Consider the following 21,182-nt stretch of genomic DNA (forward strand, 5'->3'; position numbering starts at 1 on the left):
CCTCAAGCTTATGGGGCCTTAAGACACTGTCTGCCACACCTGTGGATGTGACAATATGGCAGTTTGTGGCATACATTTGATTTTCCTGAGTAGAAAGGGTCTAAACTATCATTGAACTAAAAGAGACTTCAAAAGCTAATTTGTCTCATGTTTTCAATTACTGGAGAGACTGTATGATGCAGACTTCCAAAGATGGCCTCTTGAATTCCTTCTAGTCCCATCAAATATTAAGGGCAAAAGAGAGAGAAACCTCAAAGAACATGTAATTGACCTTCTCATTTAACAGAATCAAAAATAGAAATCACAGACAAACTAAGTGAATTTTCTAGAGTTTGCACTAGAATGCAGATCTTCAGTCCTGATCTAATCTCTTACTCTGCTTGACCTTAGGGTGAGATGTGAAATGTTTCTAATTTTGCAAAGTTTAGTAAAACGAGACCATGATGCCAATAAGAAAATGCAAGCATTATAAGGAAGATAACCTAGCATACATTGGAAATTTCTGCAATGCTTTATGAATTGTACCCTATTGTGAAATTGGACCGTGGCATTTTAACACTGGAAAGAACACATCCTTCCCTCTCCTCAGCCTGCATAAGAAGGCAAAGGCCATGCTTTGTACCTATTAGCTTAGAGTTCACTAACCAGCTGCTTGTTCTTAATTCTATCCAAAGAAGTTGCTACCAATAAACATTTCCTGTTTTGTTGCATTAAAGCTGATTTAAAATGATTTTATAACATGCATTGTTTATTTGGGAAATGCTGGTTTACTGAATTATGCAGATCTTCTGGATGTTGACATGCCTCACTATGTGATATCAGAACTGCATTCATTAATGTCACCCAAACTCATTTTAAAAATGAGTATTGGGAAGCTGTCCGGCTCACAGAGGAAGATATAGATCTTCAAAAATTCAAATTTTCACTGGAAAGCTCAAATTTTATCATTGGCAACAAAATCTCTCAGTTGTTTTCCTTCAAGTGACAGGATCATTTCATTCATTTTTAAAAAGAAATATCTACCAGATACATCAGTGGGGAAAAGCATAGTTTCTCTGAGAATAATTTTTTCAGGTAAAAATTATTCTATGAAGAGAGTGGCTAGCTCAGCTGCATTCAAACAACCACTCCAATACTTTGCCTGGAGATGTTTGTTGTGCTGAGATGGGCAGCAGAAATTATATTTTTATATTTCCCATTTCTTCACTTACAATATTTTAAAAAACCGTATTCAAGGGTCTAGATTTAATAAAATTAATCATTTTTGCTGCTTCATCAAGGGCATTTAAAAATATAGATATCTTTATGGATTTCAGAGAGAGGAAGGGAGAGAGACAGAAACATCAATGATGAGAGAGTCATCGATCGGCTGCCTCCTGCACGCCCCCCACTGGGGATCGAGCCTGAAATCCAGGCCTGTGCCCTGACTGGGAATCGAACCGTGACCTCCTGGCGCATGGGTCGACACTCACCTCCTGAGCTACACAGGCTGGGCCATCAAGTGAAACTGGCATATCCCCCTCACCCCCCACCCCCAAGCGAGTGTGAGGCGGGGGAAGACCGCATTGGTGACCAGTGTAGCCTGGGGTCACTGCCTTAATTCACGCTGAGGCACTAACAGCTTTATCTTCTGCTGTTTTTGTGCCATCAGTGTATATAACAACACAGTGAGAAAGGCCAATAACGCTTTGGTATTATTATAAAAATAGTTTTGACCTCATAGGCCCCCCGAAAGGTTCTTAGAGCCACCAGAAGTCCATGGACCACAACGGGAGAACCGCAGGGCTAAGTCAACGTGAGCCTAAGCCAACCCAAACGAGAGGCTTTCAAAGTCTCTACTATTGCAGACTCAGGTGAAAATAAGTCTTGTCGCCTTCATTTATACTCTTTTGTTATAATTTTATCTAAATAAAGAGGAACTTGTCCTGCTTTCTTGCAAATTCCTTTTGTAGCTTACTCTAGGTATAGGCCAAATAGAATTTCAAAGGCTGACATATCTGGGTACCTAGCACCTTGTGACCAAACTGGTTATTTTGCCGCTTTGACCTCTCCAACTGTGGTAGGCTGCGCCAGAAAGTAGCACTAAACTCATTTCAAGGAGTGGGGCTGGAGGGTCAGGGAAGGTTAATTAACTCGAGCTCCTATATCGATCTGCGATCTGCAGCTGTGTTGGTTTAGATACCAGAGATTCCAGGAGGTGGGATCGGTGGAACCTCTCCTGAAACCTAGCCTTCATGGGTTTTGGCCCCTTAATTAAAAGCTTTTAGCATTCAGTGAAATAAGGGGCAATGTAAAGGTAAAGATGAGAATTTTACATGAGCCAGCTGGAGATGGCACCCCAGAAAGGATCCTGGTACGAGATCATATTGGACTGATAGTAATGAGGAGGACCTGTGGGAAGAGTTCTCTTACCAGTAATAGTACCTTAGCGTAGAGGGCCACTGACAAGCCCACCCTCAGGTTCAGGGAGCTTTCTCACTGGCCATGGTATTTTAATTCATGAGTATTAGAGAAACGACTTTTCTCTCCAGAGAAAATGGGTTAAAGTTGCTTTTGCAGACCACATCTGATCAACATTGGGGTGCAAAAACAGGATTCTAGTTTGAAAGGAAAGCTAATTAGATAACAGTTAATCACAGTTTAAAACACCCTCAGTTAAAAATGTCTGATAAAAATTCTAACGAGATGTATCTGGCAGCCAAATACCTATCAAGTTATGAGATTTGTTATTTTTATTTTATTTAATTTAAGAAATTAAATACCTCTCACACAGTTTATCTAAAATTGCATGTCATTCTGCAGTAAAATTCCTACATGTCTTGACTTGAGATTTAATTCTAAGAATCAGAGTCTTTGGCCTGGCACAAGGTCAAGGTCATGGGCCTGTCAGGTGCTAGTGAGGCTTGGATGTCATGAGACCTATCTTCATGGCTGGTAGGGTGGAAATCAGTCCAATATGGGAAACAACTTGACAATATAAAAAATCTGAAGATGCACACACACTGTAGGACCCTGAGACTCCACTTCTAGAAACATCTCCCAGAGAAACCCTCACACATGTGCATAAGGAGACATGTAGAAAGATAGTTACAGCATTATTTATAATAGCAACACCTAAAAAATCTAAATAGCCACAATTATTGAAATGGAAAAATAAAATGTGAAATAATTAAACAATAAAATAAGAGTTAAAAAGAGTAAACTAGAGCTACATATTTTGGATCTATCAACATAAATAAATTGCATCAATATAATTGTGAGTATAAGAACCAAGCTACAAAAAGTATATGTTCATCATGATACCATCAGTGTCAGAGGGTAAAATAAGTAGTATTTCTTATGGATACATTCATAAGAATTAAATATATATATATGTGTGTGTGTGTGCATATATATATACACACACATATATATATAATAAAAACATGGATGGGAAGGATGCATTCAATTTCAGATTGGTGGTTGATTTTAGAGAAGAAAGAAAGATGGAAATCAGATGGGTAACTTGATTTTGTCTACAACAATTTATTCTTAAGTTAAAAGGATTAGAGGTAAATACGGCAAAATAATAACATTTATGAAATGGGTGACAAGTATGTGGAAATTTGATCTATCACTTCTATTTTTCTGTTTATAATTTTCACAATGAAATAAAAACCAAAGGAATAGTTAAGAGGAGAAGGAGCTGAGAGAAAGATCTAGGTCCCAGTTTAGTCCCCATGACTGTGTATCTGTGGGTCCATGGGCAAGTTATTTAATCTCACTAAACTGCCTTCCCCCATCTGTGCCTACCTCTACGGCAAACACTGGGATATTGTGAAATTTAATGGAGCTTATATAAACCACTTGGCACACAGCATGTAAAACAAATGCTAGCTCCTTCTCTTGCAAAGTACTGTTTGGTGACATCGGTTCAAGCTCCATGCTTTTGTGTAAATTAGAAAAAGGTGCCAGTGGGGCCAGTGATGCAACAGGAAAACGTACTCTTCCTATCGGCTTTCTTCCCGCCCTCCTTTCCTGTTGAACCCCACCCTCCCTCAGGTGTTGAAGCGTGCCCGTGCACACGTACACGCGCAAGCAACGATTCACAAATGCTTCAGAGTGGAGGCTGAGCTTTTGGAGGGAGAGAAAGCTGTCTGTTTAATTGCATGTAAACATGAAGCCTATCTTGACTTATGGGCTCCAAAGAATTATATCACAGCGAGACTGGAAAGCAGTTCAACTTTTCATGTTAAGCGAAGTGCTTGCTGGTTGAATTCTCACCGTGGATGCATTCATTTTTCCGTGGGCTTTCACAGCAATATAATGAGGACAGTTTTGTATGGTCAGCTTTCAATTATCCTTGCTATGGAGATATCAGAGAGCTCAGGCAAATCCAGAAATTGCATCTGAGTCAATAGTGCCAATTTTTTTTTCAATTGCCGTTTGAACTCGCAAAAAAAGATAATAGATTCAAGCACATACTCCTTTCTGTTCTTTTTTTTTTTTTTTTCTCCCATGCTGGAGAATTGATTAAAGAAGACTGTGAAAGTCAAAATATCAGCAGCAATAAAGGTAATAAAGGTGACTGAACAATTAAAAGGCCTCTGTTCCTTTGGAGATCTTGTAAAATGCCTCCTGAAAATGAAGGCGATCGAAATGGTGGCTTTCAATTCTATGTTGTATATCTCTAGACTGAAGCTCAAAGCTTCTCCTAACTAAGCTTAGTCCACAGAGGAGGAAGGGGTGGGGAGAAAGAGGGGGAGGAGGCTAGGTCGCCAGGGACTGCCCCGCATGCTGTGCACCGCAAGGCCACAGAGAACCCCACTCACGCGAACAGCCGCGTGTCCACGTGGGGCCTGAAAGGAGAGGTCAAAGTGAGGAACGACAAGGGCCCCTGTTGACACAGGAGTTTCCGTAGTCTCCGAAAATGCCCCACGATCCAGCTCTAGGGGGTGAAACTCATTTTCACCTCACTGCACAAGTAAGTGACAGATTGTGAAAAGTCAAAGCTGTCCATAGTACAGATAATGTAGAAGACTCTTTAGTGAGGCACCTCCCGAGACCATGGGAAAAAAGAATAAAACTAATAAGAACCAACACATAATAAATAAGGTTACACATCTGCAAAAGTTACCCCAGAGATTGAAATTAAGTAGCAAATAGATGTGATGAACAGCCAAATGTAGTTTTAAAAAATAAGTCAATGAGACTTTGATGTATGTTGGGTAGTTTCCTGTATTTATAAAGATGAGATAAGGCAATAGTAATCAGTACTGGGAAGAAAACACATACTCAATGAAGAACCCTATCTTTCCATTAGTAGACACATCTGGAGAGTACAGTTTACACAGTTTTTGCAGCTCTGAGAATGAGCTCGCTGATGTGTAGAGAAAAAAAGTCCTGGACAGTTCTGCCGAGTATCTTGTGTTTCATTGCTTTTGTTGGAAATGTAAAGTGAGTGAACCGCAAAGGTCCTTCTATTTATGTATGAGATCAAAAATAAATTCAGAGTTCTTTTATCTTTAAGGTTCTGTGATTCTATTAGCAATGATGGATGACACCTGCGGAAGAAGACTGGAAAGAAATCATTCCTTTCCATGGATTACTGTTGCTGTCCTTTATCACTGCATTTGTGTGCAAGTAACTTCTTGAATTTTGGTAAAACACTATACTCTTCCAAATGCTCCGCTCCAAATCTGAATAGAGTGCCTTTGATGTAAGCAATGCAGGGCAGTTGTTTAAAAATGTGATTTGGAGATCAAGTTCTTGACCTAATATGGTCAAGGTCTATTTTGAACTCTTTTAGTTGAAAGTAGCAACAACAGATTAAAGACCAGCTTATACTGCAAATTGAAAGGAGGAAGTCTATTTGACCAATATTTAATTTCTTGCTTTTTAAGATTCAAGTTTGGTAAGTCTTGGGAGGTTGAGTATTAAGATTATATTACTGCCTTGTGCAGAAAAACATTTCTAGCCTATACTTTGGATGGGAAGCATTCAGAGAGGTCCATTGCTGGTGTTCATGGCACATTGATGGCTACTGGCTTGTGACCCATTAGCTGGTCAGGTTCATTGTCAGTAACCACCATATTATCTTAACCTCTCCTGCTGACCACAGAACAAATGAACCAGAAGATAAGGTTCTTTCCCAGATCATTACATTTTTCCATTGTAGTAAATTTATATCTTTCCTGAGGTAGCGAAGTAGCATTAAGCATTGTAATGCTGAGAGCTGAAGCAGAGGTGTTACAGAAAGAAGCCAGGTCGCTGCCAACACAGTGGCGGCATTATGGTGAGGTCCCCACTGTCCCAAGTCTGGACTCAGATTTTCAGGTCTAGAATTGGTTCTGTTTGCACATTTAGATTTGACTGGACTCAAGGGCAAGAACAAATAACCAAACTCAGAAGGGATTGCTTTCAATAAAAACTAAGATTCCAATTTCTTAATTATAGTGACAAATATTACTATATCATGAACAGATTTATGATCCATATTCAGGGACCACTCTTTTAAAGACCTTTTGTTTCTGGAAAGTTGAGTGAATTTCACAGTGATGCTTGCTGCATCAGCCAGGGTCCAATCAAGAGGGAGCAAAAATCACACAGAAATTCAAACTGGGAACATTTAATATAAAGAATTATTAACTTTATCAGATCATTGGAGTTATATGGAGATAGCTAATAAGAAATATAAATAACTCTAGGGCATATAGGGACAGTGGATCTGAAGAGCAGCCTCTCCCCCTAAGGCTGAGACAGAGCACCCAAGGGAGAAACAGACCCTGTTGGAGAGGGTGCAGCCATGGCTCACTGGATGCCTTACCAGTGGAACTTACTGGAAACCCAACCTCCGGGGTGTCAGGGCAGCCATCCACAGAGGGGCTCCACACCTGAGAATTTACTATAACATCACTTGGGGAGGTGCAAGTGGCTGTTGGCCGCTGGATGCTGTTGGCTGCTGCATGTCCTAGGAATCTGGGGGTGGAGAGGCCACACACAGCGGAGGAATCTGGTGAAGAGAGCAGACCACAACCAGGAGGACAAACCTCTTCCTCCTCTGGTGTCCCTCCTGTCCCCTCTATTGATACACATAACATCAAGCCAGATGGAAAAATATTTGCAGGGTCCCACTCCATTCTTATAGAGTAGGTAATGAAGGGTGGATTTAGAACTGAGAGGCAATAAGTTGATAACTGACACACTTACCGAGTCAGTTAGCATGAAATTAGTTAATAGAAAGGTAGATAGTTTTGAAAAATGTGTCATTCAAGCCAACAAACATCCAATAAACAGTCCCTGTCCTAAGATAGATCATACCTCTCTGTTCAAGGGAAATGTCTGTGGCTCCATAGTCATAACTCTTGGGTAGTTCTGGGTAAACATGATCCAATTCTGGTTTCCTAAGTTCTGCAATGACCATCTTCTTGCTGTTTGGGCAGCGGACAATACAATCAACCTGGTTTTAATTTTCTTAGATTTTTATCACTTACATGGCCTGTCTCCCTGGTTTGAGCCTACTATTTGATTAATCTTCGGTGTTTCCTCCTGTCCTCAGCATACATTGCAATCTGTGGGTGGCAGCTCCAGATGGCTAACTTTCTAGGCCAGAGTTCCAGACCAGAGATGACCTTAGTTCCAAGGTACAAACTATGTCTCACTGTAGCCTCTTTTATGCCTATAGAAGAAGCTCCAATTCTCTCCAACTTGACCTGAGAGGGGTAAAATAATTTATCATTTAAAAAAAATGTTTTTAATCCTCACCTGAGGATATGTTTTTATTGATTTTAAAGGGAGAGGGAGAGAGAAAGAGAGAAACATTGATCAGTTGCCTCCCGTTTGTACCCCAACCAGGGATCAAACCCTTAACTGGGGCATGTGCCCTGACTGGGAATTGAACCCACAACCTTTCAGTGCATGAGAAGATACTCCAACCAACTGAGCCACACCAGCCAGGGTAAATCATTTATCTTTTTAGGCCAGTAGGGTTTGATTTCATCAAGTACTAAAAAACTTAGTAGCCTTCCTAGTAACTTTTTTTTTTTTTACTTCCTGGAAATGAGCTTTGCAAAGGGAATTAATAAAATAAAAGGAACACAGGCTTAGAAAAATAAGTATTTACTAGCTGTGTAACTTTAGACACTCTCTGTGCCCCCCGCTGACTCCACAAGGCAAAATGTAGATACTAATAGCAACCATTTTGTTGGGTTATTGTGAAAATCAATTGAGTTAATACATGTGAAAACCCGTATGCCAGTGCTTGGTACATAGTAAACACTTGTTAGTGACAAATGTGGTCTGATGTGAAAACTAACAAATGACTAAGAGAAATTAAGCCAAATTTGAAAGAAAAAGTCAGTAAGAATAAAGGATTATAATAAATTTTTGAAATAAAAAGGAAGTATTGTAGCCATTGGTACACGGCTAAGTCTACTCCCATTGGCTATGGTCAGATATGCTCTATTTATTAAGCATGGTGGGAACTTGTGAAAATTTAGATTGGTCCCTTTAGGGCCTAAAAGAACCTTGAGGGAATCCAATTGGTTTATGAATTGCAATGCTCCTTGCAACTTCAGTGTCACTAGATGGCGCTGTAGAGCAATTAAGCTTTGTGCTTAAATGTGATTTTAAACATTATTTTAAAATTAGATTATTTGTACACAAACATTTTGCAGAGGCATAGGGAGTCATATGAATTGAAAAGAGTGTGAGCATGTTCATCAGGCTTTTAAATCTCAAATAGCTGGTGTGGCAAGTCTGAGAGACCTTGAGAGCAAGTGGACTAGGAGTAGTAGACATTCAGGAGGACAACTGGACAGGAACCAAGGTCAGATTCAGTCTCTCGCTGGGAATCACTAAATGATAACTGGGAAACTGTGGTTCAGGGTCAAGTTGTCAAAGCTAAACTGTCATCACCAGAATGAAAATGTGAGCTAAGAAAGCATTTCAGAAATGGTGCATCAAAAAGTATGACTTGATATCATTATTTGTATGGGAATTCCCAGCAATATACCTGATGTTTTACTGTCTAGTTCACATAAATAGTGCTAACTTGTTTTATTTTTTTCCTGGTCTTACTTTGGATTAGGATTTTCTCACTGTAAATGGCACATGTAAGGGATGTAAGCGATGGTATAAAAAGATTGTGTTTAGGATATAGCAGAGCATTTTTTAAGGAGGTAGTGAGTGACATAGTGAGGCATGAAGTCAAGCAAGAGAGGAGCTGATTTTATATACAGATGTTAAGAGAGGCTATAAAGAAAAGAAGGTGCAGGCCATGTTTGGACATTTGACTCGCACTGTAGGGCAGTAAAACTAGTCGATTCAGCTCATTGCTTTCAATCTCCTCAGTCAGTACGGCCCTGCCAATTTTTAAACCAGACAGCAGAGAGCAAGAATGAGTGGATGGCTGCGCTGCAATCCATTTATTGTACTACACAGAGCGATAGCCGGGTTCCTACGATGCCATAACATCAAAAAGAGCAGATTGCACTTAACCTATAGATTAATGGCTTTTGATGGGGACTTAGATGGAGATAAGGGAAGTCAGCTGCCGTGGCTCAAACATGAGACGTGGTGGGGGAAAGGAAACCATCTAACAGCTTTGGAATAAAGAAGAAATGGAGATAAGAGGTTTACAAGGTCAAGAAATGAAGAGGAAATACAAAGGAACTTAAAAGGAAATTATTCCCTGGCTTCAGGAAATTAACTGCTGATTCTTGTAAATTGGAGCCTTAAGTAGTCAGAGATGCCTGTGATGTGTTGAGAGGAGCACCTGTCAGACTGTGTTGTAACTCAGGACACTCGATGCCTAAATGTACAATAATATCTCAGTAATCTGGACCTTAGGATCCCAACAGATTTTAGTGTCATATTCTTAGTCTCTACAACGTTCACAGTAGTTGAATATTGATATTTCATTATCTTCTAATTATTTATGTTTGAGTTACAGAATTCCTGCTTTAGATATCTTCTTAAAATTAACCAAGGGCAAGCGTGTAATTCTTAGGCATTGCCTCTACGGTCAAGGTTCAGGAGGTAATATGGTTAACAACAGCAACAAAATAAGTCAGTTACTGAGTGCAAGGATACAGAGGAGATGTTATTTCTGTTGCAGCTGGTATGAGAACCTCGACTTTGAGGAAGTTTTGCTGAGCAGGGACTGGACCCCTCATCCCAGGGGCTCTCGGTGGTGGGAGGAATTGCTGGTGACACCGCAGGAATCGAAGTAGCGCTCATTTTAACCTCTCTGTGGCTCATCAAATCTTCTATCACACTACCAAACATGTGGTAGGCTTGGTCTGAATAGATCCAGGGCCTTTAGGAAGAACCCTGCAGGGACTGGGCCTTGTGTTAGGCTGGCGTGTTGGAGCTTAGGGGTAGAGAGAGAAGCAGGAGCCATGAGAAAGTATGATGCTGAGAATTACATTTACTTACCGCAGTCATTTAAAGCTGACCCCAGGTCACCCAGCGAGAAAGCAGCAGATCGCCACAGCGCACTTCCTCTAAACTCTTATACAATGAAATGAGTGAACGTGGAAATTCCTTCTTTTCAAAGGCCGAGTAGTACTCCATTGCATGTATAGGCCACATTTCCTTTATCCACTCATCTGTCCACGGACATTTGGGTTGTTTTCACATCTTGACTAACGTGAATAGTGCTGCCATCCTCATGGGAGGGCTGATATGTCCTCGAGAGCCGTGTGCAGCAACGTGACTGAACCTTGAGGACACTATGCTGTTAAATGAGCCAGCCACAGAAAGACCAGCTCTGCATGACTCCACCTATATGGGGTATCTAGAGGTTACATTCACAGAATCAAAGAGTGGAGTGGTGGTTGGTGGGGACTGAGGTGGGGGGTCAGTGGGGAGTTACTGATCAAAGAGCATAAAGTTTCACTTAAATAAGATGAGTAAGTGCTAGGAATCTGCTGTACAGTATTGAACCTATACTCAATAATCTTGTATTGTACCTTCAAAAATTTAAGAGGGCAGATCGCATGTGAAGTGTTGTTACCACGATAAAATAAAACAAGTGAAAAGAAATGGACATGGAGATGAGGGAAGCATTCTCTCTCTCACAATCCACTCCTCGTTATATATGTGCAGCCTTCATGTTAGCTGGGACCTCTCTGTCCCTTGAAGGGTTAGGTAAACTGAATAACTGATAAATTACCCCCTCACTTTCCTTATCTGTGAAATGGGGACTTAACGGTGCCTCCCCCATAAGGTATGGTGATAGTCAGTGTAAAGCTCTTAGAGGATTGCCTGTCACGTGGTTGCATATGGAACATATGTTAGTTGTCACTGTCATTAGAAATGAAGTGGGGAGTTGTTATTCAAAGAGTATAAGGGTTTGGATATGCACCAGATGAATAAGTTCTAGAGATGTGCCGCACAACATAGTGCCTGCAGTTAACACACTGTATTGTGCACAGCAAAATCTGTTAAGAGGGTAAGTCTCATGTTAAGTGTTCTTACTACAGGGGGAGTGGGGAGAAACACCAAGAGGCACAAAGAAACTCAAGGAGGTGTTGGATATGACTATTACCTTGATGGTGATGATGGTATCAGGGGTTTTTGCATACGTCCAAACTTACCAAATTGTACATTAAATACGTGCATTTCTTTGTATATGAATTATATCTCAGTAAAGCTGTTATATTTAAAAAGAACTCATTAGATATCCTCTGCAGTAGTAACAAATGAAGAAAACATTGTGTTCAATGTTTAAACTTTCCTCAGCTTGTACTTTAGTTCCAGGGTTTCTGAGCCTCAAGCAAAACTAACAAGTCTGGAGAAAACCTTGGAACTCTGATGTGGGAAAAGACCCCGAGGTCTTAAAGCCACACAGTCATCCTTCCAGCTGTAGGCACTGTGGCCAAATGGCAAGCATTAAAATATTCCAAGAAAGATGAAGACTGGAGCCAGAGCAGAGAGAAATCAGAAGGGGAAACATAATCATTTTAATGATACCCAGTTACAATTAAGTAATACAGAACTAAAACTGAGCACTTTTCTGTTACACTCTCTATGAGTAATGTTTGTACTTTGAAACTTTTAAAATATTTAAGACAAGAAGAAATGAAACGCATGGCAACCAGTTAAGGTCATACATTTAGGACAAAAATGATGAAATATTAAAATGAAAGAAAGAAATGTTCTAACTGAAATACTGAGATTCTGTGGAAATGAATTATTCAAAGTAGGAGACCCATGTGACCTCCAATCTATTATGTAACAGGGGGGAAAGGGTAGTAAAGATCAAGTGCTGAGCAATGCCAAGGAGTGAGGAACTGACGGCAGGCACCACTTAATAATATTCTAACTTTATGCTTAGATTCAAGGGAAAGGTCTTCAAAGAAAGAAAAGATACAGCTGGCTAGTGTAAAATGGGGGCTTGAAAATAGTATTGTCAATCAGGGCACTAAAGTGGTCAGTATAGACTGGGGTATGCTGTAGTAACAAACAGCCCTGAACCTGAAGGCCTAAAACAACAGTTTTATTTCTTGCTCACAGTAGATGCCTGTCATGAGTTGATGAAGATCTATGTTCACCAGTCACTTAAGGAGCGAGGTGGCTGATGGGATAGTCCTTATCTTGAACTTTTCCAATCTCTGTTCTCCAGAAAAATGAGAGCCCAGGGTTTTAGATCACATGAAATGCTAACATCCAGAATTGACAGGTCACTTTTGCTCACAACTCCCTAACTAAAATGACTTAAAGGGGTCAGAAAGTACAATCTTACCTTGTTCCCAGAGGTGAGGAAGGAACAAATGGATTTGGAGGACAATCCTGGTGATTCCCATGTAGATCAGCATAGCACTCGTTGGAACAAAAGCCTGTTTGCTTGGCTGGGGGTTTCACACATCTTTGTTCATGAGAAAACAGCTCCTGACTCCAGCACTTGATGTGAGCAGAACGTTTGTGGCTGAGATGTTCATAAACCCAAGATGATGACTTTAAGGAAAGGATTTTAGCCTTAATTTTAGTACTAAGTGTCATAAACCTAATGGAAATCCAATAGACTATGGGGACAGGCAAGGGCTTTAGCAGTCATCTAGCCTCAGGGACTTGAACTCAGATGACTACAGGGTCAAGGCAGGTAATGTGGGTGAACAGAGAGAACCAGGACTCAACAAGAGGGAGTGGTGGGGACAGGGTGACAGATAGGACACCTCCTGTCTGAAGGGAGCAACAGTTCTCAGCACCAGCTAACTGTCGTCATGACGGATTATGAGATGAAAGTTGACAGACTTTCAGATCCTTTAAGAGAGGTCAGAAACACAAGTGTTTTTGTTTTTGTTTTTCTTAAAATTTTAAATGCAAAATTTTCTTATTTTTAAACATTGGTTTCAAATTTCAGTATTTTATAATACAGGTTGAACCAATAAAACACGGCTAGAGCCCATGGCCTACCAGTTTGTGACAAATAATTTAGCCAGTGTTTTTCACAACTTTTTCTCCAACTTCTCCCAATCCACTCCCCTCACACACCCCCCCCCCCCCAACCCAGTGCAGCTGCAGAATTTTTTGTTTGGTCAAAATAGACCTCAGAAACCCCATCTGTAGAGTGGAGATATCTGGGAGACTGCTCTGACTGAAGCAGAGTGAGGGGCTAGATCCTAACCATCAGCTCTTTTCTTTTTTGGGAAGAAAGAGAGAATTAAACTTTATTTTTTTCAATTATAATTTACTTTTAATATTATTTTGTATTTGTTTAAGGTGTACAGCAGAGTGGTTAGACAATCATATACTTTACAAAGTGTTCCCCAGTACCCACCTGATGGTATCCCTTCACCTTTTTCATCCAGCTCCCCAATTCCCCTCTATGTCTATGAGTCTGTTTCTATTTTGTTTGTTGATTTATATTTTCCTTTAGATTCCACATATAAGTGAAATAATATGGTACTTGTCTTTCTCTCACTGATTTATTTCATTGAGCAAAATGCCCTCTAAGTCCATCCATGCTGTTGCAAATGGTAAGGTTTCATTCTTTTTTATGGCCAAGTAATATTCCATTGTATATATGTACCACAGCTTTTGCATATAACATTTTATTGGGGCAGAGTAACACCCATTCTCTTATGTACTGTCAATGACTGCTTTATGCTATAATGCTAGAGATTGTTCCAACACTGATTGTATGGACACAAAGTCTAAATATTTACCCTTATCCAATTCCACCAACTAAAAATTATCATAATTACTATTTGGCATATTTCCTTCTAATTTCCCTATGTGCACACATACATTGAAAATAAATTCTGTATTAGTGTCCTCCAATAGAACTTTCTGTAAATAATAGAAATATTGTATCTGCACTATTAAATATGGTAGCTATTGTGTCTTGTACAACTGAGAAACCCAATTTTTAATTTTATTTAGTTATAATTAATTAAAAAGTAACTGACCACATGTGATATAGTACATACCAATATAGGACATACCATATTAAACAGAGCTTCCTTGAAATATTTTATTTGTTTAATATTTCATGATCATTTCTACAAATCACTGAGGAGTCTTTATAGAGCCCCTTGTTCTGACTGCATAATGTTACAATGCATTATTGTGTCGTGATTTACTTTACTTAACCAAGCCCCTATCACTGACATTTAGATTTTCCAATTTTTCACTATTATTATAGTCTATGATGAACATTTCTGTGCATACAAATATTTGCACATGTCTTTGATTATGGACTTAGGATAAATTTTTAGCTGCAGAACTGCCTGATCCAAGAACACAGCTGTTTTTCAAGTTCTTGAAACATATAATCAGATTGCTAAAGAGAGCTTTCCGCTCCACACTCTGGGCCGCTATGTGGGAGAGCAGGCCTGCTCCCCATACTCTTCTGTGTTTATTTTAAAGAATTGTCTTGAAAATGCTCTTTTCTGTTTCATCTGAACTGGTGTCCCTTTGGATGTCAAAGGAATACTTGAGAGGGTCCATCGGTGTGAGGAGAGAAGAGAGGGCAGAGAACAGAACGTTTTCCACTTAAGTTTCCAGTACAATCAAGGCTTTGGGCAACTTGATTAATTTGGGTCATCACTTCTGAATTTAGTGCCATAGACGAAGTCCTTACTCTGTGGCGATCCTGACATTGAAATACTCTTGCTTGGGGGTGCTTAAGGTTTAAATGAAACTGTGTGTGGGAAAGTGAAATAGGTAAGCAAATGAGGAGGGAGGAACTTACCTTGCCTTCCTCCACACCCCACCCCACAGGGTGGAAATTGTAAGAACCAGGCAACACAGAGCTAGGGGATGGAAGAGTAACGAAGTCGGAGGTAAGGGAGAGGCTCAGGCACCCGCTGGAAGGGATGTGAGCACAGGCGACAGGTCGGGAATCAGAGCAGGGTCTTCGGGTCAGAAAAGATGGCAGGGAATGTGACTCTGCCGTCACTCATGGAACCCAGGTGAGTGACTTTGTCTCTCTGAGCCTCAATTTTCTCATGAGAATAATAATAGTACTTTATGTCTAAGGATTATTAAAAATAATCCATTTGAAAAATTCAGCGCAGGGCCTGACTCATGTCTATAGCAGCTACAAGGACAAGCAAGGGCCTTCAAGGGGGTAAGGCCGTCTTTCTCACACCTAATCCATGGGCTTGCCCTCTGCTGGGTTTCGTTGCACCGACGCGTTCACTGCAAGGGCTCTCACCAACCGCAGGTCCCCTTGGCCTGGGCTCACAAGGCGGCTACAGCGCACGTGTCGCTCAGAGAGAAAGGGCGCCTCTTGCAATGTGCTTCCCCATGTGTTCCTGAAAGTCAGACAGCCCGCCTTTAGGGTGGCCTGTGCTACACGCGTTCCTCAGGACTTGAGGGTGAGGGAGGCTTCCCTTCCCTGTCTTTTTTAAAAAAAATATATATCTTTATTGATCTCAGAGAGAGGAAGAGAGAGGGAGAGAGAGAGAGAAACATCAGTGATGAGAGAGTCATTGATCGGCTGCCTCCTGCATGTCCCCGACTGGGGATTGAACCTGCAACCCGGGCATGTGCCCTGACCGGGAATGGAACCCTGATTGCCTGGATCCTAGGCCGATGCTCAACCACTGATCCACGCCCGGCCGGGCCCCTTCCCTGTCTTAATAATTACTTTCTTCCCAGTAATTGATTATAATGGGTCAGATCAGACTTGACTGAGGCTGTCGATGCATTTAGACATTTTCCCACCAATGTTTATTCTTTGTCTTTAAAATGTAGCAGTTTTGTACTTTTATTTATTGATTGATTTTAGAGAGAGAAAGGAGGAGAGGGGAGGTGGGGGAAGAGAGAGAAACATCAATTTGTTGTTCCACTTATTTATGCATTTATTGGTTGTTTTTTGTATGTGCCCTGACCGAGGATCGAACCCCAAACCTTGGCGCATCAGGACGATGCTGTAACCAACTGAACTACCCAATCAGGGTGTTTGTCTTTTTTTTTTTTTTTGCAGTGTAGGGGGTCTCTTCCGTACCATCCAATACTAATGACACAAGCAGAGAGAGAAAGAGAACACATTCATTCCATTTGTGGGCAACTATATTCCTCTCCTCCTCTTAGAGATCTTTCCCCACCTCCTTTAAAATCCACAAAGGCCAAAAGTCATTGGGAAAATGCCCAAAGAGAGGAATAAAGCCTGCATGAAAGACAGTCAAAAGCAGGCTCACCTGAATATTAACCGCAGGGCACCCTCCTCCCACCCCAAACACCCTCAGCCACCACACATGCACTCTCTTTTTTAGCCAGTTCCTCAGCACGGTGCTGACACTTCAGGAAAGGCTGGGGTGATTTTCTTTGGGGAATAATGCTCCACGCTCTTCACGAACTAGAGAGCTCTGGCTGTCTCTCGAGTTGGTAAGACATTGTATGGGCAAAGATGCCAACCTTGCTGTGACCACAGAACATCTCCCGCCACTCTGTTCAAGGGTGAGAAACTGAAGGAGTAGCGTGGGCATCTTACCAGCTTCACAGTGGCCGCCGAAGGCCCCAGCCACGCTTGGGAAGCAAAGAGGGGAGCCCGTGCCGCCCCCCTGGAGAGCTACCGGAGCTCAGCCCGAGCCTAATGACCCGCAGGAGAAAGCGGACTTTTTCCCCCTGGAGCCCAGAAAGTGAGTGGAAAGGTTACATTCTCACAAGGACGTGTGTGAGACACGCCCTGCTTGCAAGAGGAGACAGAGCCTGGGCGTGGAGGCCCTTTCAAGTTCAAGCACGAGACCGGTGATGGGTCCCCAACGGCCTGCTCCGGGGCCTGCAGGAGGGGCGCAGCCGCCAGCCTTCGGGGAGCCCCCGCGCTGTCCTTGCCCACCGCGGCCCCCGCTCTGCTCCCCTCAACTATTTCCCGGTGAAACGATGCCTGAATACGTTCACACATGAAACTAATTATGATAGAATTAAAGCGTTGCCTGCTTTTTTTCTACAAATTGAATTACTGAGACTCAGATTGAATTCTAAAAAAAAAAAAAAAAAAATCTCCTCTTGCCTCATTCCCAGAGGAAAATGAGTCACATGTGTTGTGAAGTCCGTGTCATGGTGTCCTTACGTTGCCACAGTGCAGGGTGAACCTGCAGGAGAGAAGTCAGAAGACGGGAGTGAGGACCTCAGCTGGGTCTTTAAAACAGCCCCGTGGGGCTCAGAACTCAAGGCAGCGCCCGATGGGCGGCGTCGCTGAGACGCAGACGGCCTGAGGCAGTCCCTCGGAACCGGCTTAGCGATGACTCCCTTCAGAGATGGTAATGTCCCTCAGGGACTGGACATGTTGTGGGTTTCATATCGTAAAATAGGATGTCCAGAATATTCCGAACGGCTGTATTTTAACTGGCATGTCAACATTCATGTTGCTGCTAACTGTTGCCCTGAAGACAAATGAGCGAGGGAAGGCGCCAGCCCCACAGCACGGCGTGGTGGGGACTGTGAGCCTCGTGGTTTGCTGAGCCTTGGTAGGCTGCTATTGGGCATCACCGTTCAGACTCACTTCACTGGAAATACACATCACACTGAGATCACCCCCAGTGGTGTTGCAGAGCGGTGTACCTTTATCCAAAATACACGAAATGGGACAATGGAGTTCTACAGCCCTTCACCCTTTTCAGGTACCTAGTAGATTAGAGGCACCATGGGAGACAAGAAATAATCCACCCCAGGTCCCACCTTCAGGGTATTTACAGTTTATTAAGGAAACCATTTTCCCCCAGGAACAGAGGGAATGAAAATATAGCTAGTTCCCCTATTAGTAGTCAAAAATAGAAAGAAATCCGTCCTCTGCTGGAACACATTATTATTGGCTTAGAAATATATAAACAAATGCCACATGGTAAACTTAAAGTGTCATGGATCAGAAGTTGTTTGTTTATGTCGACCCATAAACTGAGTCAGAGAAAGCTTGGTTAACTTGTCCAAGGTCACGCATCTGAGCTATAGAATGGCTCCGGTGACACCGGAAATCTGCTTTTGGACTCTGAGATAAAGACTTATTTGTACCTTGAGAGTGCTGGATGAGACTCTGGTCAGGCTCTTTCTGGCTCTAAAATTCTATAACTCTCCGAGGACTCTGTGACCAAAAGCACACACCTGTTACGCTTTTCAATTGATAAAATCACTCAGTTGAACAAAATTAATTGTTTCATTAACATGAAGGAAATGCTATATTTAATCACTAAAAATGACATAATGCCTCATTCACTTTAGGGAAACTTCTGTATTTAAAATTTCAATACAGAGAAGGCTTAGAGAATTGTCTAACCGTTCAAGGCAACGCATCTATGACTGCGTAATATTTGGTTGCCTATGAACTCTGATGATGTCATTGAGCATACAGCAAACTGCACTAGCGCCTCCTTTCTCTAAAGCTGCCCTCTTTCATTTTAGTCGCTTCCAATACTCAATTCCTTTTCTTTGGAGTGATGTTTTATACTGAGCGTTTGATGTCAACATTGTCACCCATGGAAAAAGTACTCTGTAAGGACTTCCTGAAAATGCGAGGCAAAGTGAACCCTTTTAAATCATGGGACTTTATTAGTATTTGCTATGTGCCTGGCCTTGAGGTAGGCTTGTGAGGTGAAAAAAGAAAGTTTGTGCCTGTTTTTATCATGTGGTGCCTTTGCATCATCAGTCTACCCTGAGCCCTTGCTTGCTAAGTCCTGGAAAGTCAGTAATTCTATCAGAAGACAGCAGTAAGAGTGATAAATGTGACATTTGTGTAGATAGTACTCTGAAACTTTGTTTCAGTGCACTTTCCCACACAGTATCTCAATAACCCTAAGGGAAGCAGGAAAAAAATATTATGAGAAAACTGAGGTTCAGCAAATGTGACCTGCCTAAAGTTTGATAGAAGGCAGACCCAGGTGTTTGGAAGCCTGGTCTGCGGTCATTCACCCATGACAAGGACATATGAGATGGGTCAGCTTCAAGCCACCTTAGGCGTCGGGAATATTTCTGCCCCCGCTCGCCCTGGTGGCTCCAGGAGTGGGTTTCTGGCTGTTGGGTATCCGTGGCTGCCAACATCTTACCTGACACGGGTCATAGCCACTTCTTAGCCTACAACATTCATGTACTTCCTTGGGCTCTGGTCTTTCTTTTTGGGCCTTTGATATGTCAATCATGGACTACCTTACTCCTCCTGTTTTTATTTTTGGACAAATTGGAGGAAATGGTTAGAAAACTTTAGCCTATAAGACTTTGCATCTGACCCTTCTTTCTCAGTCCCAAGCCTTGTCTTCACTTCCAAAAAGATTTCATTAGAGTAGAAGCCACACATTAGCTTTTATTGGGCATCTTTAAGTGCTGGGCATTAAGAACATCAAATGTTCTCAACATCCCAGTGAGGTGGAGACCGCAGGGATGAAAACCAGGCAGTCTAACTCCAGAACCGGTGCTCTTTTTTTTTTTTTTTAACTTTTCAATTACAGTTTACATTCAGTGTTATTTTGTATTAGTTTCAGGTGTACAGCACAGCGGTTAGACAATCATATACTTCATAAAGTGTTTCCCACAGTCTTAGATGTGACAGTACCATTGTCTCCCATGATACCAGTTTCTGATGGTTCAATTTATAACTTTTATGACTTTATGATGGTGTGGAAGTGATAGACATTCAATAGAAACCATGCTTTAGATTTTGAATTTTGATCTTTTCCTAGGCTGGTGATACGGGGTGTGATGCTCTCTCCTGGTGCTGGGCAGTGGCAGTGAGCACAGCTTCCGGTCAGCCACATGGTCAGGAGGCTACACAACCTCATCTCTACAGTGTATTTATTCTTTTGGATGATTTTGCCCAACTGTGGGCTAAAGTAAGTGTTCTGAGCACCGTAAGGTAGGCTAGGCTAAGCTATGATGTTCGATAGATTGGGTGTATTAAGTGCATTTTTGACTTTGATACTTACAATGGGTTTAGCGGGATTTTAGTCCACGGTTAAGTCAAGGAGCAGCTCTACTTGCAAGTTCTGTGTAACAGTAGCATTTAGAAATCTCTTCAAAATTATGGGATTCTGGGTTTTCTTCCCCTGTTGTGGCATAAACACAAACTAAGAACAGACCGAAAGAACATCTGCAAATGATATATTCATCTTAATTGGGGATTAAATATCAAAGAAATTGTTCTATTTAGCCTGATTTATGATGTCTTGACTTTTCCAGTAGTTTATTTCAAACAGATTTTTTTTTTAATAGTAGAAGAAAACAGTACCATAGTAGCTTTTGAAAGTGTATGTGGGAAATTAATGGCAAATATTGAAAAGATTGCTCACACACTGTTAGCATTTATTTTTAACCCCCAAACAACAGCATGAGTAAATGTGACTATTTTTCTCTCTTTTGTCTTTGTTGTACTCTCCTCTTTAATAAGCCCATTAATAAGGAGGTACAAAAGGAAAATTTAGGTGTCTCAAGACAAATTATATAAAGTTGTTTTTTTTAAAGAAACAATTTTATCATACAAGTTTACATATAAAAAATAACTACAAATGAACCTATTAGTGATGTGTAGCCATTGGGTATATTTTTATTATGCAATAACTTATCCATGAACAGTTTATATTCCACATTCATATTACAGTATTTCTTCCCTGTCACTGGGAGTACTCAAGCAGAGTTGAATGAATATTTGTCCATCTGGAAAGTTCCAGAAGGGATTTTGCAGTGGGTAGGAAATTGAGTTAGGTTTAATTACAGGGCCCCCTCTAATTTGAAGATCCTATAATTTCCAACTTAGACAACTGAGATAA

The sequence above is a fragment of the Miniopterus schreibersii genome (genome assembly GCF_964146895.1).
Source record: "Miniopterus schreibersii genome assembly, chromosome: 4".
Taxonomy (NCBI): Eukaryota; Metazoa; Chordata; class Mammalia; order Chiroptera; family Miniopteridae; genus Miniopterus; species Miniopterus schreibersii.